Here is a 17,446-nt window from a genome sequence, read left to right on the forward strand (position 1 = left end):
GTGTCCTCGCTGCCACCTTGGTCTCCTATATAGTCTGTCCCCAACACACAGCAGCCAGAATCCTTTCAAAACAGGTCAAGTCATGACTCCTGTCTCTTCAAATTCCTTTGCTTAGAACCTTAAATGAAACATTCAGATATGTGAGGACATTTACATTATGTAATATATTTTTTGTGGGTAAACTGAGTTTTGATAAACAGGTATACTATGGATGACTCCCCATTTAAAGAAATTGTGATAAATTTTTTTTAATGTTTCATTTATTTATTCATGAGAGATACAGAGAGGCAGAGACACAGGCAGAGGGAGAAGCAGGCTCCATGCAGGGAGCCCGATGTGGGACTCAGTCCCAGGACCCCGGGATTTCCTTTGGCCCTGAGCCAGAGGAAGACGCTTAACCAGTGAGCCATCCAGGCGTCCCACGTGATAAATCTTTTTAAAAATAGGAATCGCTTTTTCATAATTCGTGAGATATGACTTATAAGTTCAAGATTTCTTTTATGAAGTACAAGAACAGGGGACTTTCAGACATCCCTGGCGTAGGGATCACTTTACTCCTTTTACAGAACTCTTCCAGCCCCTAAGCTCCCATATGCAGTTATGTTTCAGGGACAGGATTAGTCTCTCAGAATTTATAAATCTGTGCTCAGGAACTCTACTATCGATGATGAGTGTTTCTTTCCCTGGCACACACACAAAAATAGATGTCCTGCCTTTACTGCAGCTCGCAAGGAGCAGTGTCATCCTGTGGCCTATATCGCGTGAACCATTTCAGCTTGTGCCTCTAATGGAGTGAAGTCTCTTCCAGATGCAGCCTTCACTCGTCTCTACAGCAGAGGGCAACAAAGAGCCTGTTCTGGTGCCAGGGGCTATTTTTACTATATTGGAAATGCTTCCTGCAGTAGCCATGCCCTTGGATCACCCTGCTCCTCTCCTGTCCCCTTGACCTCCTGTGCCTTCCCCTTCTCCATGTTTGTGAGTGTTAGGGATACCGATTGGAGCCAGGACAGGAGGAAAGCAAGGAGGCCAATATGATCTCGTCTCCTGGACCTGGTTACTGAAGCTGAGAACCAGCTTGAGGGTTTCAGCCTGGAAACCAAACCTACAACTTACCAGGCATCCCAAGCCGCCTCACTAGGGGGCAGCAGGTGAACTGCATTGCGTCTTCTCCAGAGAACTACTAGCCCATCAGGTCCTGCATTGCAGGAGACATTTCATCTGTTTCTACCAAAGCCACATATTTAAAGCCATGGAAATGAATGAGATTATCTCTTGAGCACGTACTCAAGAGAGACGAGAGAACCCTAAGCTAAGGAGGAAATCAGCAGATTGTCCAGCCACAATAGACTCTAAGAGAGGAGAGCATGTCAAGAAGAGTTGTCCCTTCTGTCAAATGCAGCGGCCGTGATGAGGCTAGAAGAGGCCCCAGGATCATGACAAATCTCACTTGTGACCTGACAAAACCCATAGCATTTGAGGATTGACGGCAGGAGCCAGATTGAAGTGGATTGAAGCATGGGTGCACTGAGGAGGGAAACAGTGTTCCTGGATAGTTCTTTCCAAAAGCTTTCCTCTGCAAGGCAGCAGAGAAATGAAGTCAAAGCTAGAGGAGGAGAGGGCACAAAGGGGCCAGTGTATGCACACACGTAAACCTAGAGCTCAAACGTGTGCTTATGCTCATGGGAATCACCCAGTAAAAGAAGAGACTGCTGACCAAATGAAGAACAGACAGAGGTCTACTTCTGTATTCAGAGTTTGCACAAGATAAAAACCCTAAAACTTAATGAATTTAGCATAGTCTTTCCACACAGCAACACGATATTTTTCTGTACTTACTCCAATCTTATTTCCTAGTCTTAATGAAGGTTCTTTGGTTTTCCTCACCTAGTCCTGCACGTTCATTGGAAGGGCCACCCCAATGGCCTTGACTCAAACTGTTGGCAGTGGAGAAGAGATTGTGTTCCAACAGTTAGCCAGAGTGCTTCCACCTCCCTCAGACATGGATTGTTCACTGAAGTGGGACCAGAAGCTGGAAGAAATCTGAGAGGACCGATTCATTTTCATACTTTTCTGGAATATGCCTAGAAGCCTAGGTCTCTGAATCCTCACCACAGCTCGATCTGTACTTTTGCTTTTCCTGCCACTAGATTTAGGTAAAGCAAATAATTCCATTCAGTCCAGTATATTGATGATTTAATGGCTGGTGTTATAAGTCAGGTATCATTTGGGAGGCTTAATGGTTGTTTTTGCTGATACTGTTTTCCAGAACATGAAGGCCAGGGACATCTAATTGTACACTTTGAGTTAGCATAGACGTGATATGGCTTATAAAAATGAGCAATAGAAATGGCACAAATTCTCAAAGCTTTTAAAAAATTTAATTTCCAGTTAACTTCTTCATCCAAAAAAATATTAGTCTTTATATTAAGCTCAAAATCACTTTTCTCCAATATGAGTGATGTTTATTGAATCTGTCAGACATTTTGCATTTGTTATAAATACCCTTAAAAATAACACTGTAGAGCAGATACTACTGATTACACCTGAGTATGTACAATGGGTGAGCACAGTGCTGAGTGTTTCTTATAGATTACTAATTAAATTTTTAAAGCATATATTGTTGTAAAAATTTAATGTTTGTTCTGTGATACTTCCTTTATCTTTTGGCCTTTATCTGATTCAGGAAGCCAGAACATTTTCTTTACTTTCTCAAGGAAGGAAAAGCAGAGAGAGAGAGAGAGAGAGACTTCAAAATCTTGGCCTTTCAGGGAGAAAGCAAAGAATAAATCAGGGAAAATGATTGGGGAAGGCACATATTTACTTAATAGATTGGTTGCCCTCTCCAGGGACCAGATGAAAAAGCCCTGGGCCAGAGAGGAGGAGGACAAGTGTCTGAGAAAGTTTTCTCTGCCCTGCCCATCCCACTCAGTCCCCAAACTCTACCCCTGGAAGGAGTACTGGGGTTTGTTTTTTGGATATAGCCTCAAAGAGGCAGAATACTTCAGGAAAGAAGTGACTGTGGTGTTTTTAGGCAGGCAGGGCCTTTTGCAGTAACTTGGAGCGGTGAAGAACCACAGAATGTCCTGACAGGGTCTTGCAGACAGGAACCAAGGATGACTCTCCAGGTTGCATGTATGTATGTGATGGGACAGAGTGGGATCTGGTAACCTTGAATTGGTGGTTGTGTCTGTCACCCAGTAGAATGGGGCCTCACAATAGAAATTAAGCACACAAGCAAAGCCTTGCCATTGTCAGACCAGTCGAGAGACTAAGGTTTGAGATTCAACCGATTCTAAATCCTAAATCCTAGGGGCTTTATCATTAAAGCCTTGGAATTTATGGATCTCGAACATGTCGCAAACCTGCCCACGGCCCGGAGCTTCTGGAGGGAAGCTGGTATCTCAAGCCAGCCTGGGCTCTCCCATGTGTCTCATTGCCTCCTTAGTGTTGGCACATGCTAATCTTAAAGCTGTACTTTTTAATTCTATAGAACAAATGTTGGCTGGTCTCCCAGATGGCATATGGATATTTATAGTAGAATAGGTTGTTAGAGCTTGAAAGAAAATGATTTAATATAGTAGCTTCATTTTGGAGCTCAGGGTATTTAATCCTAGACTTAACCAAGATCAAAAAGTTAGTGAATGTTGGAGGTGGGTCTAGGACTATCTACTAAGACCACAATACCAGCATACTTGACTTCTTAAAATGTTAATTCTTTAACAATAAAAATACAAAGATGCATTGAAAATTGAGATAATCACCCATTCTCATTGTAACTTCTGGAAGTAACAATAACTTTTCTCAGCGTTAGTACCAATTTATACAAAGAGTAGTAAGTATAATAGACCTTGTGAATGTCTCTTAATAGTAGGATTACCATGTCATTTGTCATCTAAACCAAGTTGCTTTTGAAAGTGAAATGGAGGGATATATAAATCATTATACTACGAGAAAAGGGACTGTCGTGGACAGTCCCATACACAGGGACTATCCTGGACCAACCCTACTTATTCTGCTACCTTCCAAATACCCATTGCACCCAGACCCTGTGATGGAGCAGCCATTCAGTTCACATCCTTGCCAGGGCTGGGCTCTGATTACCTTAAGAGCTTAAAGATTACCTCCTCATTCTTAAAGGTGCAATTGGTTCAGGAATGCCTGTCAGATCATGGCAATCTTCTGGTACAGAGATTCTGCATGTCACCGTCTGAGGAGTGAGGATAGGTTCCCAGAAGACTTCTGGAAACAAGTGCTGGCTCTTTGGGATACCTTGCAAGGGAGATCTTCCTCTCCTACGTTGGGGATGTGAGGCCTAGAATGCTACAGCTCGTGCTTTCCTCTGTCACTCCATGTCACCATGTCTTTGTCTGTCACCCCTCGCCCTATGCCCATCTGTTTCTCAAATTCTGTGTCTATCTCTTTAATTATATATCTATCAAAAAAAATGTTCATAGTTTTCTTAATGTCTAAGAAATAATTATAAACTAGTAGTCTTGTATTCAATTCATAGTGACTGTCTAAAGATTACCACTAAAACAGACAAAACTACAAAAATAAATTTGGGTTTTGAATAAAAACTAATTGAAGAATTCAATTTGCTTGATAAAATATAGATCTTAACATTTTTACTGGAGAAAGGTGGACTTGGGAAAAAGAATGACAAAACCAACACACACATGGGGGTAGAAGCTATAATTTGTAAAATTTGATAGAAGCAAATAAAGCCTAATGAATCAAATATTTTTTTCTAAAATATTCATGGAAAATAGTTCACCTCTGTGAAAATTATTTTAGTAACTTAAAATAAATATTTGAATAACTGGAAATGGTTTGAGTATGGTTGGTAGCTGTTATCCAATATGGTAGGAATGAGCCACATGTGTCTATTTAAACATAAATAAATAATGACTAAAAATAAAATTGAGTTAACAGTTCACTTTCTCAGTTGCCATAGCCACTTTCCAAGTCCTCAGTAGCTGCGTGTGGCTAGAGGCTGCCATATTAAGTAGTACAGACGTAGAGTACTTCCATTATCTAGAAAGTTCTATTGGACAGCACCGCTTGATAGAATTTGGTCAAGGAATTAAGTGGTCTTAATGGAGTTTACTCTGAACACTACCGAGTATCTTCAAAATGTTCTTAGTGTCAAAATATTGAGGTCAAAACATCTTGTACCCATTTCTCCATTTTATATATAAGACTGATAATTAGTTAAATGAATGGTTAACTCACAATTTCCCAAGCTTATATGCAAAGCCATCTCATTGTTAACATCACCAATCCTGAGTATATTTTATAGATGTGTTTCTGTTTTATTATGTATTCTCTAAAAGAAGCAATTTCTGTACTTATTCATAAATTTTACCATCTTTTGTCCAATTTTTTTTAGGTTCTAATATTTTTTTATAAATTTATTTTTTATTGGTGTTCAATTTGCCAACATATAGAATAACACCCAGTGCTCATCCCATCAAGTGCCCCCCTCAGTGCCCTGTCACCCAGTCACCCCCACCCCCTGCCCACCTCCCCTTCCACCACCCCTCACTCATTTCCCAGAGTTAGGAGTCTCTCATGTTCTGTCTCCCTCCCTGATACTTCCCACTCATTTTTTTCTCCTTTCCCCTTTATTCCCTTTCACTATTTTTTATATTCCCCAAATGAATGAGACCATATAATGTTTGTCCTTCTCCGATTGACTTACTTCACTCAGCATAATACCCTCCAGTTCCATCCATGTGGAAGCAAATGGTGGGTATTTGTCGTTTCTAATGGCTGAGTAATATTCCATTGTATACATAGACCACATCTTCTTTATCCATCATCTTTCGATGGACACCGAGGCTCCTTCCACAGTTTGGCTATTGTGGACATTGCTGCTAGAAACATCGGGGTGCAGGTGTCCCAGTGTTTCACTGCATCTGTATCTTTGGGGTAAATCCCCAGCACTGCAATTGCTGGGTCGTAGGGCAGATCTATTTTTAACTCTTTGAGGAACCTCCACACAGTTTTCCAGAGTTATTTGCCCAATTTATTAATCAAAGTTTTGCCTTCATTATTTTGTAAATACCTGTCCATAGTAAAATGAGCCAAAAAAGCAAAGTGAAATAAGTCAAATCTGAATATGTTTTTAATCTCTTGTCACAGACTAGAAGTAATGTGTACTTTCTGTGACAATTCAGCTTCAGAAGTTTTCTCCTTGTATTTTTAATATTTAAAAATGTCTTGTGATGATATGCAATTTTTCACCTGAATGTTCAGGAGACTACTATTTTTATTTTTAAAAAGTTTTTCAAGCATAAATAAAAATTAAAAAGGAATATAACAACTTCCCCATATGCCAATAAGTATCGAGATTTTTGATACTTCATTTTTCCTTTTTTGAATTAACTTTTTTCTTAAAGTATTTCAAGCAAATCCCAGACATTTTTTCATTTTATCCTTACAAATAGGGATACTTTTATTGATTACAGTGTTATCACACTTAACAAACTCATTTCTTGTTATCCTCAAATACCCAATCCAAATGAAAATTTATCCACTTAAAACTATTGTTTTAGAGGTATCTGGGTGGCTCAGTCGGTTAAGTGTCCAACTCTTAATTTCAGCTCTGGTCTTGATCTCAGGATCGTGAGTTCAAGCCCCACGTTGGGATCCATCCTGGGCATGGAGCCTACTTAAATAGAATAAATTGGGCAGCCTGGGTGGCTCAGTGGTTTAGCGCCGCCTTCAGCCCAGGGCGTGATCCTGGAGACCCGGGATAGAGTCCCACATCGGGCTCCCTGCGTGGAGCCTGCTTCTCCCTCTGCCTGTGTCTCTGCCTCTCTCTCTCTGTCTCTCATAAATAAATAAATAAATAAATAAATAAATAAATAAATAAAATAAACAATTAAAAATATATCATTTTATAGGTGGGTTGTTTGAGTTAGGAAGCAAACAAACACACATACTACATTTAATCATTAGGTCTCTTACATATTGCTAATCTGGTGTGGTCCCCACCCCCTTCTTAGTCATGCCTTCTTTCTGTGGAATGCTTCACATTTTGAATTTTTATGTTTACTTCCTTGTCTTTTTTTTTTTTTAATTTTTTATTTATTTATGATAGTCGCACAGAGAGAGAGAGAGAGAGAGGCAGAGACACAGGCAGAGGGAGAAGCAGGCTCCATGCACCGGGAGCCCGACGTGGGATTCGATCCCGGGTCTCCAGGATTGCGCCCTGGGCCAAAGGCAGGCGCCAAACTGCTGCGCCACCCAGGGATCCTACTTCCTTGTCTTATTTAGCTTGTTGGGCTGTCCCCCTTTGTGTAAACAGGAAGTTGGCCTTAATGCTTGATTGGATGCAGATTCAATTGTATTTGGCACGATTAATACATAGGTAGTTCTGTGTCCTTGACATATTACATCAGAAGGCACATAATGTGTGTTTGACCCACTCTCAGTGATGTGAAGTCTGACCAGTGGGTGCAGGTGGCAACAGTCTGATTCTACTGTCAAATTCCCCTCAATGCAACTTTTTTTTTTTTATTTTTTTTTTTAAATTTATTTATGATAGTCACACACAGAGAGAGAGAGAGGCAGAGAGACAGACAGAGGGAGAAGCAGGCTCCATGCACCGGGAGCCCGACGTGAGACTCGATCCCGGGTCTCCAGGATCGCGCCGTGGGCCAAAGGCAGGCGCCAAACCGCTGCGCCACCCAGGGATCCCTCAATGCAACTTTTCATCTAAAGGTTTCATCTAGCCCCTCTCTTCCTTGGTGCCACCTGCGGATGTGGCAGCCATCGATTGCTGGGCATCATGGCTGCCCTCAGACCTCTGTTGAAGCCCAAGATCATTAAAAAGAGGACCAAGAAGTTCATCCGGCACCAGTCAGACCGATATGTCAAAATTAAGTGCAACTGGTGGAAACCCAGAGGCATTGACAGGGTATGCAGAAGATTCAAGGGCCAGATCTTGATGCCCAACACTGGTTACAGGAGCAACAAGAAAACATAGCACATGCTGCCCAGTGGCTTCTGGAAGTTCCTAGTCCACAAGGTCAAGGAACTTGAAGTGCTGCTGATGTGCAACAAATCTTATTGTGCAGAGATTGCTCACAATGTATCCTCCAAGAACCACAAAGCAGTTGTGGAAAGAGCAGCTCAGCTGGCCATCAGAGTCACCAATCCCAATGCCAGGCTGTGTAGTGAAGAAAATGAATAGACAGCTTATGTGCGTGTCATATTTGTGTTAATAAAACCATAAAACTACGAAAAAAATAAATTTAAAAAAAGAAAGTTTTCATCTATTGGTGGAGCTTTGCCTGAATCAATTATTCCATTAAGACTTGCAAAATGATGGGTTTCTAACTAACATGTACTCATTTTTAGTAGTTGGAATTATCCTGTAAAAACCAAACAAACTTTCCCTTATTGATGGGATCAATATTTGTCACACAGGAAAAGCAGGATAGATATGGAATTTCTTCCCTTTATTGGCCAATTTTTAGAACAGGGAGTTGGTACCCTAGTTATCAAAAATGGTGACCGGTCTTAAATCATTTCTTGAATATCATTGTAACTACACAAGGTTTTACATGTTCAATACATGCTTCATTTATTTTTTTTTAAAGATTTTATTATTATTATTATTTTTTATGATAGTCACACAGAGAGAGAGAGAGAGAGGCAGAGACATAGGCAGAGGGAGAAGCAGGCTCCATGCACCGGGAACCTGATGTGGGATTCGATCCCGGGTCTCCAGGATCGCGCCCTGGGCCAAAGGCAGGCACCAAACCGCTGCGCCACCCAGGGATCCCCACGTGCTTCATTTAATATTTGGCTGTTGCATCCTTTCTCGTTCAAGAATTTTTAAACATAAGGACAATTTGGAAGAATTGTACAGTGAATATCTATATACCCATCTACTAGATTCAACCATTAACATTTCAGTATACTTGTTTTTTTACATGTATGCATCTATCCATGCTGTATTGATCTATTAATCCTTGCTATTTTTCTGGTGAATCTCAAAGTAAGTTACAGACATCAGTACACTTTCCCTTAAATACTTCATTGTGGATATTATTAACTAGATTTCAATATTTATAGTTTTTTTCTGATGCTCTTTAGACACTACTTCATAATATTTTAGATACTAGTGCTTAGGTCAGGTAACTTCTGCTGCAACTGTCCCAAAACCTCATGGTGGAAACTAACCAATTTTTTAGCTCATGATTCTGTGGCTTTTCTGGGACCATTCATCTTGTCTCTGCTGAGCTCTCTCATACATCTGTCATAAACAATGCAGGTAACTAGACCTAAGATAGCCTTATTCACATGCAGGGCCAGGTTTGTGACCTGTTCAGGTGCACAGAGTCCCATGCTCTGAAGGGCCTCATACTTGTCCCCAGGGCTCTACTATTGCTGTTTTTTTTTTTTTTAACTTAAATTTTAGGTAGTTAGCATACAGTGCAATATTGGTTTCTGGAGTACAATCTGGTGATTCATCACTTACATACAACACCCAGTGCTCATCATAACAAGTGCTTTCCTTAAAATGTACTAGTTTTAAACAAAGGGTCCTGCATTTTCACTTTGTACTAATGCTGAAATTTATGTAGCTGTGTCTTGCTCACATTGCAAGCCTTTGGTGGGCAGTAGGCCAGGACACCAGGGGCAAATAGGCTATAATTATTTCATCCAGTCAGTTTGCAGGGGCTTTTTCATATGTTGGTGGTCACAGAGTTTCCAAGAACAACATTAGAGTAAGTCTCAAGGAGAGCATACTTTCAAGTCTTTGCTTACATTATATTTACTAATGTCCTATTGGCCAAAGCAAGTCATATGGCCAAGTCTAGACCAAGAGGGAAACCCTCCTCAAGCATATGAATACCAGGGGAATAGTTGTGACCATTATATTTAGAAGGTTCTGATCTGTTTGCTTGGGGTCGCTGATTACTCCTAGGTTGTCACAGCCTTCAGGATTTTTAAATGGAAAAAAACTAAGAAATGCATTGTTTTTAAAAGGAAAAAATAATAATGACTTCATACTGTTATTTTCATTTTAAATGCAGTGTTACAGCACTTTTATTTCTTTGATTTTACACTTTGCAGCTTTGTTGCAGAATGCTGAGAATCTTAGCTCCTAACAGTATTAACATAAGTATTTATTTGCTTTAATTTACAATTTAGAAAAACGTATTCCAAAGCCATAACACTGGTACTAAGAACAGTAAAGTTACTGAATAAAGTTGGAGATTTCTTCATAGCTAGAGTATCTGGATGGCTCAAACAGTAAAGCATGTGACTCTTGATCTCAGAGTTGTAAGTTCCAGCCCCATGTAGGGTGACATTACGTAAAAACAAAATCTTTAAAAAAAGGATTTCTTCATAGCTTATTTGCCTTTATAATATATTTCACTAACGATGTGCAATCAAAATATTTGCTCTAAAGTTATTTGAAATTATTTTGCTCTTCATATGATTATGTCACTGATTTGAAATACAATTGAATCATTTGATATAATTTGCTTCCATATTTAGGGAATGCTTTTTATTCTTTCTGATTTATTTTGATATTTAATGAAATATTCATAGATTTTTTTCATGCAGTAGTAAGAAAGAGTACTGAGAGATCACATGCATATATTTCCCTAGTTTCCCCCAGCAGTAACATTTGTAAAACTATAATATAATATCACACTCAGAATATCAGCATTGTTCAAATCCACTGATCTTGTTCAGCTTTTGTGTGTGTCCAGCCCTAAATAATTTTGTGACTGTCAAGATACTAAACAGTTCCATCACCACAAGAACCCCTGTTTTGATTCACTTCCATGATTCAAAAGTGAGAACTCTATGTTAAGGCCTAGTCAAAGGAGTCTGGCTTCTCTCTTCTTTTCCATTATCAGTAATTTTTTTAAAATACATTTTTTTTGTGGTACTCTTCCATTGTTTCTTTCTGAAAATATCAGCAAATATACATATCGATTCATATTCTTCCCCCCTTCCTTCATATAAGGATACATAAGAAATAGAGTTTTCTCACCACTCATCTTTTCTGTTTAATTGCTATCTACCAGGGTAGGCTGGGGTCTGTCTGTGTGTGATTTGCATACAACACCGAGACCTCAGTGGTTTGAAACCCAAGTCCACTCCTCATCTCAGAATGAATCTCAGGTGTCTGAGGCTTTGCTGCTATCATTGTGTTCCCTCTTGCCCAGCTCTACCTGGTGGGTTGCAGAGGGAAGGGAATGTGGCAAAGCCTGCTCTGGTTTTCAACGGACTCACCACACTTCACTCATGTTTCATTGGGTGCAGAAAATGTGCCCATAGCTATTTTCAGAGAAGTGCAACTTTATTATATGCTTGAGAAGAGAAAAAGTCAACACACCTGTGAACAGCCATAATAACCATCAGAGCCCACTTTTCTTGGCAGTAAATATTTGGTTCAAATTCTTTCCTGCATACAAATACACTTGTCTAACCTGAAGATGGTAACCTATTCCTGCCATTAACTCCAGGCTCTTTGGGTGATTGGTAGTCACCTCTACACTGAGGGTCAGGGGTGTGTCTCTACTGGATCCAAATGTGGCTGTTCTTATTTTGTTTATATTTTATTTTATTTGAAATTTTGTTGCTGAGGTATAACAATATTTCTAGCACCTTGTTCCAGCATGAAGGTTTCTTTGTGCCCTTTTCCCAACACAGATATAGCTACTATTCTGATTTTTATCAATATATGTTCGTGAGTTTCATATAGATAGAATCACACAGTATATAATCTTTTACCTATGGCTCCTTTCACTCAACATCACATCCGTGAGATGTTGTTATGTAGTAAGTGTTCATTCCTGTATATTGTTGAATACTATTCTATTGTAAAAATGCTACAATTTATTTATTCATTCTATTATTGATGGACATTTTGACTGTTTCTTATTTTGGGTTATAATGGATAAAGATGCTGCACCCTTCTTTGGGTTGTTATATGCCCTCTTGGGTTTTTTATCTAGGAGTGAAATTGCTGGGTTACGGGATAGAAATATGTTTTATTTTTAATAATTCATATCATATTTTTTCTTTTTTTATTGGAGTTCAATTTGCCAACATATAGCATAACACCCAGTGCTCATCCCGTCAAGTGCCCCCTCAGTGAATTCATATCATATTTATATTTACCTATTAAATAGTCCTCTAAAATGATTGTATCTGTTCACATTTGATATGCTTCCTGGATCCAGAGACTTACAAGCCAAAAAGACAAGTTATCTGACCATTTATCCACCACAAACACTCATACAATGGAGTAAGATTGTCATGGTGGACATTCCCATTTGGAAAGTGTACCAATGGGAGGAGCATAGCAATCTTGGTAGCAACTGTGAAATCCCACCGGGCAGCAGTCATGAGGACCCTCTAACTAGGGGCTGATGTTTGAAGACTGCTTTCTGCAGAGGCTCCCAGGCCATTGTTTTTATGACTCTTGGGCTTTAACCTCAGGAAGGTCCTTCTCTATCCATTATCTTCTTTGACCAAATGTGACCTGCTGTTTTACCACTGCATAGCATGGATCACCATCCTTCCAGCTTTCACTAAGTTTCCAAATCCTCTACTGCTGAGCCTTAAACGATATCCCAACCCACTATTGTTTTTAGCCACAGCACCCTACCTCCGGTTACAAGTTCACATATCTGCTAAGATACTGTGTTAAGCTACAGCGACAACTAACATAAAGCTCAGTGACTTATGCAACAAAGGTCTGTGTCTCAATCATGTTACATGCCCTTTGCCATATAGGGTTCAGCTAGGAGCCTTATTTTGTGTCACTATCATCCTGACTTTGGGACCTAAGCTAAAGGAGCAACTACCATCTGGAACACTGTGTGGGCTCAGCAGAAGGAAAAGGAAAAAGGTCCAGTCACACACTGCCTCACAACAACGCCGCACAGAGGTGAGGCACAGTGCTTCTCTATTCACACTGAACTGGCAAAAGCAAAATCCAAGTGGGCATGGAAGTGCATTCCTGTCACCGCCTGGAGAGAGAGAATACCTAAATGACTACTACAGCCATGTGTCCTGGAAGTATTTCCACAGCAGGAGAGAGAGATCATCCTTATACCATTAAAGCCCTGCAAGGCACACAGTTCTGCACTGTGTGGATGTGCCACAGTTCATCCAACAAATGTCACAGTGGTAGACGTTGGGTGTTTATATTGCTGTCATGATGAACAACCTTGTGTACAGATCATTTGCATTTGAAATTTTGCTAGTGTATCTATTTTTTAACTTTCCTGTGTTACAATGTTTTGTTTTCCTTTGAACTAGCATTTTTAGTCTAATCTGATATTTTTGCATTTTGATAGTGTTGATTGCTGACTTGCACTTACAGTCAAATTAGTAAATTTTCTATGCTTCTGATGCCTATTAAAGTGTATTAAAACATTGTTCCCTCCCTTTTATTCTTTGCCTTATAGTTTGTTTTCTGATAATGGGCTATGTTTTCATTATTTTCTCTTTTGAAGTAACAGATATTAGAAATCACACTTTAAACCATTAGTTTAATACCATTTGCTCTTAAGAGTACCAAGTAAATAATAAACTATATCAGGATAATAAAATAAATTTTGCTTATTCTTTAAATATAAAGATACCTTTAATTCTATATTTCATTTCTAACTTACAGGTCTAGGTTATTATTGTAATGTCCCCTTCTTTATATCAATGCCCCATCTCCCCAATTTTTTTGCCTTTGCATTCAATTTGTTAACCACACCTACAATGGTCATTTTTACTTAAAAGTAAAACACTCCCAGTAGGCTATAACATCTTCCTTCCTGATTTTTTTGGTTTAAAGTGATCACTGCAGTGTATTTTACAGGACTGTTGGTTTTCTTTTTTTTTTTTTTTTAATTTTTATTTATTTATGATAGTCACACAGGAAGAGAGAGAGAGAGGCAGAGACACAGGCAGAGGGAGAAGCAGGCTCCATGCACCGGGAGCCCGACGTGGGATTCGATCCCGGGTCTCCAGGATCGCGCCCTGGGCCAAAGGCAGGCGCCAAACCGCTGCGCCACCCAGGGATCCCTGTTGGTTTTCTTTTGCTTTATTTCTTCAAGAAGGGGTCAGGCACGTTATACTAAGCTTCAGTCATATCACTTTTTCTCTTATGACCTCCTAAAGTCTTCTGGTTTCTATATTCTTTCCCCTTCTAGGTCCATATCCTCTAGCACTGTTTCCTTTTAACCTTCATCCTTTCCCCTCCATTGGGCAGTCTCTTCTATGTCCAGGACTCTAGCTATTTCCTACCTCTGACAAGGACTCTAATACCTCTATCTCTAACCAGAGGCACCCTCCCAAAAACTACATGTGTATTTTCCAAGACCTTCCAGATGTCCTTCCCAGGATAGTTGAGGATAATACAAATGTAAAATTCCACTCTTCTCTAAATCTGCCCTTGGTCTTGTTTTACTATCATTTTGGTCACCACCATTCTTTAGGTCTCTCAAGATAAAATCGCTGAAAAATCCTTTAAAATCCTTCGGATCTTTCATTATATCTGTTCTACTTCTAAATCCCATCAATTCACTCCTTGGTGTCTCTCAAACCCACTGGCTCCTTTCTGTGCCCCCAGTTGACACCCTATTGGATCCCTCTTTACCTTCCCCTGGACCCAGCAATAATCTGCTTGGTTTCCCTTCCTCCAACACTTTTTCTCTGATCTAATTTTTAATATCTAGAGCTCCAACTAAGACATTCATGGGTAAAAACTTTCCAGTCTGACATTCAAGGGTTCCACATTCTAGTGCCCACCTGCATTTGAAATATATATTTTAAAAGCCACCTTGACCAGGAAGCCTTTCTTGACACCATTCCTCAGCAGATGTGTTTCCTACACACAAACTACCCTATCATTTTTAATGTATTTTATTTTATTTTAGAATAGTTTTTGATTTCCAGGAAAATTGCAAAATTAGTGGAGAGTTCCCAAATGCCCTCATGCAGTTTCCTCTATTACTAGCAATTTACATTAGTGTAATGCATTGGTCACAATCAATAAACCAATATTGATATTAAGTATAAAGTCTGTACTTTACTCAGATTTCCTTACTTTTTTACCTGATGTTCTTTTCTGTTCCAGGATCCTAGTTAGGAAACCACATTACATTTAGTCATCATGTTTCCCTAGATTCTGTGATGGTTAATTTAATGGTCAAACATTATTCTGGGTGTTTTTGTTTGGTTGGTTTTATTTTTTCCTTTTCTGCTTGTTTTTGGTGCTGAAACCCCAGAGAAAACCAACTGGGTGTTTCTGTAAGGGTGTTTTTAGAGGAGAATAACATTTAAGTCAGTAGACTGAGTAAAGCAAATGGCCCTTACAATGTGGTGGGTCTCAGTCAATCAGTTGAAGGCTTTGCTATACCAAAAAGGTGACCCTCCCCCAAGTAACACAGAATTTCTTCTGTCTGATGACATTTGAGTTGGAACATCAGTTCTTCCTGGTTCTATAGCAGCCTGTCATGCCAGCCTTGAACTGGGACATATATTGGCTCTGCAGATCATAGACTTGCCAGCCTTCATAATCGCAAGAACCAATTCTTTATAATTAATTCATATATATTTATATATGTGTGTGTACATATATATACACACACATATGTATACACACATACACATATATATATACACACACATTGTGTGTGTGTGTGTATGTGTGTGTGTAGGCTTAGTTTCTTCAGACTAAATCTATAGACTGTAATAAAATACCTCAGAGTGGACTGGGTGTCTTCTAAACAACAGAAATTTATTTTTTACAGTTCTGGATGCTGGGAAGTCAGAGATCAATACATCAGCATGGTCATGTGATCATGTTCTGGCAAGGGCCTTTCTGGGTCACAGCCAGGTACTTTTTGCTGTGTGCTTACATGGTGGAGGGAGCAAGAGATCTTTGCAGAATCTTTTTTTTGAAGAACACTAATCTCATTCATGCAGCCTCAATCCTTATGACCTAAGCACCTCCCAAAGATAATACCATCCCAAAGATAATACCATCATCTTTGGGGGTTAGGATTTCAACATGAGAATTTGGGGAGGATACGAAAATTTATTTATTTATTAAATATTTTATTTTACTTTATTTTAGGGAGAGAGAGAGTATGAGCAGAGGGGAGGGGTAGAGGGAGAAGCGACTCCCTGCTGAGCAGGGAGCCTGACGTAGGACTCAATCTCAGGACCCTGACTGAGATCATGACCTGAGCTGAAGGCAGACACTTAATTGAGTGAGCCACTCAGGCACCCAGATACAAATATTTAGACCATAGTATCTTGGTTCGGTTTTTGTGAAGAATTCTGGCTAATACAGACCCCTCTTGACTGTGATAGTTCCTAAGATTTTCCTTCTTTCTGATGACATTGGAGTAGAATGCCCCCAGACTGGCTTTGTCTACTGTTTTCCTCATGGTTGGACTGGGATTACAGGTCTTTTGAGGAAGACTGCTGAGATCAAGTGCCTTTATCACATAAACGGTACATGTTTTTGTCACAATAGTGTTACCCTCGATCACCTACCTAGCTGAAGTAACTTTTGCCAAGTTCCTCCACTGTCACTCTACATTCTTCCCTATTTCCATACTCTTCTATTTGGTAGCAATTCCTAAGCACACCCACACTCAAGTGATGGCGATTATATACTGTCTCCTTGAGGGGAGGTACCTACGTGAGCTATTTGGAATTCTTCTGTATATGAGGTTTGTCTCTTCTTCCCATTATTTACTTATTCAAGCATTTATTTGGGTCTGTATGGACTCATGTATATTGATTTTATACTTTGGGTTACAATTCAGTACTGTATTATTTATTTGGTTGCTCAAATTGTTCCAGTGTTGGCCATTGGGAACTTCTTCAGGTTGGCTTCTTACTCTGTTATTTTTGAAAAGTACCATGTTGCATTTTATCTTATCTATATACCAGACCAAGCCTCATTATTAATTATTCACTGTATTCATCTTTGCTTTCTGCAGACCTAATGACCAAGGCATGTATGTATGTATTCATTCACTCATTTATTCATTCATACAACTATCTCCCACCAGGTGTTGCATTCTGTTAGTCGGGACTCTGCAGTGATGAGCCCTAGTCTCACAGAGCTTACTGTCTCATGAAGAATAAACACACAGAGAGAAAAACAGATTATTATAAATTGTAGGGTTGCCTAGGTGGCTCAGTCAGTTAAATGGCCAACTGTTGATTTCAGCTAAAGTCGTGATTACAGGGTTGTGAGATCGAACTCCATGTCAGGCTCCACACTCAGTGCAGAGTCTGCTTGAGATTCTCTCCTCCCACAGTCCCTCCCCTGCTTGTGTCCTCTATCTCTCTAAAATAAATAAATAAATATTTTAAAAAGGAAAGAAATTTTAATTAGTGCTGTGTAAGGAAACCAACAGGGTGTGATGAGAGAAAATTGTGAGGG

The 17,446-nt window shown here is 39.6% G+C and overlaps 1 pseudogene; it reads left to right on the top strand.

The window, feature by feature from the left end:
* The first annotated feature begins 7,599 nt into the window (after positions 1-7,599).
* LOC140599113 (large ribosomal subunit protein eL32-like) lies at positions 7,600-13,498 on the top strand (annotated as a pseudogene).
* Positions 13,499-17,446: the final 3,948 nt, after the last annotated feature.

The sequence above is a fragment of the Vulpes vulpes genome, chromosome 5, assembly GCF_048418805.1.
Source record: "Vulpes vulpes isolate BD-2025 chromosome 5, VulVul3, whole genome shotgun sequence".
In the NCBI taxonomy this organism is placed as follows: Eukaryota; Metazoa; Chordata; class Mammalia; order Carnivora; family Canidae; genus Vulpes; species Vulpes vulpes.